Below are 1527 nucleotides of genomic sequence, written 5' to 3'. Positions count from 1 at the left end.
TATACACACACAACCCCGCTACATTGTATACACACACAACCCCGCTACATTGTATACACACACAACCCCGCTACATTTTATACACACACAACCCCGCTACATTTTATACACACACAACCCCGCTACATTGTATACACACACAACCCCGCTACATTGTATACACACACAACCCCGCTACATTGTATACACACAACCCCGCTGCATTGTATACACACACAACCCCCACATATAACAAGTCCCCATTCACACCTTCCTGCGGCATAAACACGCCCCAAACATGTGCACAGACATATTCACACAAGCCTGTAACGTGCGACACGCCAAGCGTGGCCAGCAAACTGTGTACAAAACGTGTCGTCAAAATCCACGGTACGCTTGCAGCAGAATTTGCTGCATGAGCTACTCTGCCACGCATGCAGCACCCACCGCAACCAACGCGCATTCCCGAATCACAAGGAGACAAATCTCACTTCCTATACTACAGAACAACCCCACCAACCTAAAGAAGGGCCCGCCCTCCGGTGCCAACTGCCAGCGTCACCTCAAACTACAGAAACCTTCCCAAAGGCGCCCCCACAAGGGCCCCATCCGCAGGAAGACCCCCTTCCTAGCATCCCGTCATTGAGACCCCAAAACTTAACTCACACAGCAGGAGCCTCACAAACCAATGCCCCTCCAACACCGCGCAATCTACCAATACCAGGAAAATGTCCACTGATGCCGGCTGTGGCCCCTCCCAAGCGCCACGGACAAAGGATTCCTCTAAAACTGCCCTTTTCAACCCGGGTTCCTACTGAGGTTGCTAGCGGTTCCTATGCAGGTGCCTACATTGACCACCACGGCACGGGGGCAATATTCCGCCAACCACCACGGAAAGGGGGCAATAGTCCACCAACCACCACGGAAAGGGGGCAATAGTCCACCAACCACCACGGAAAGGGGGCAATAGTCCACCAACCACCACGGAAAGGGGGCAATAGTCCACCAACCACCACGGAAAGGGGTCACGTCTATGCTGATATGTTATTACTAAAACTAACTGTGTAAAATGTGGGCGGGGGACTAAAAAACATCACCTGCTCCGATAAAACAAATATTGTTATCTGGGGTTCCCTCAACAACCAGCAAAAATACCCTCTGATGTCATCTGCAGCTTCTACCAATCCTCAGATCAGGGTCCAGTGATCGTCCAAAAGAGTGCAACCTGCAAAGAGTTCCCCGTCCTAGAATAGAGTGCAACCTGCAAAGAGTTCCCCGTCCTAGAATAGAGTGCAACCTGCAAAGAGTTCCCCGTCCTAGAATAGAGTGCAACCTGCAAAGAGTTCCCCGTCCTAGAATAGAGTGCAACCTACAAAGAGTTCCCCGTCCTAGAATAGAGTGCAACCTACAAAAGAGTTCCCCGTCCTAGAATAGAGTGCAACCTACAAAGAGTTCCCCGTACTAGAAAAGAGTGCAACTTACAGAGAGCTTCCAGGGTGCAAACCACAAAGCCTTCCCCCCACAAACCACTTGGCATCCATACCTGAC

The 1527-nt window shown here is 51.0% G+C and overlaps 1 long non-coding RNA gene across 1 annotated transcript in view; it reads right to left on the bottom strand.

Annotated features, from left to right (window-relative positions):
* LOC108802780 overlaps positions 1–1527 on the bottom strand; it is a 22048-nt gene that overhangs the window by 19923 nt on the left and 598 nt on the right. The gene's annotated exons all lie outside the window — the stretch shown is intronic.

Source organism: Nanorana parkeri, unplaced genomic scaffold (genome assembly GCF_000935625.1).
Source record: "Nanorana parkeri isolate BGI_ZX_2015 unplaced genomic scaffold, ASM93562v1 scaffold3111, whole genome shotgun sequence".
Lineage (NCBI taxonomy): Eukaryota > Metazoa > Chordata > Amphibia > Anura > Dicroglossidae > Nanorana > Nanorana parkeri.
Note: the sequence above shows the minus strand (reverse complement) of the source record. Positions and strands in the feature narration are given on the sequence as shown.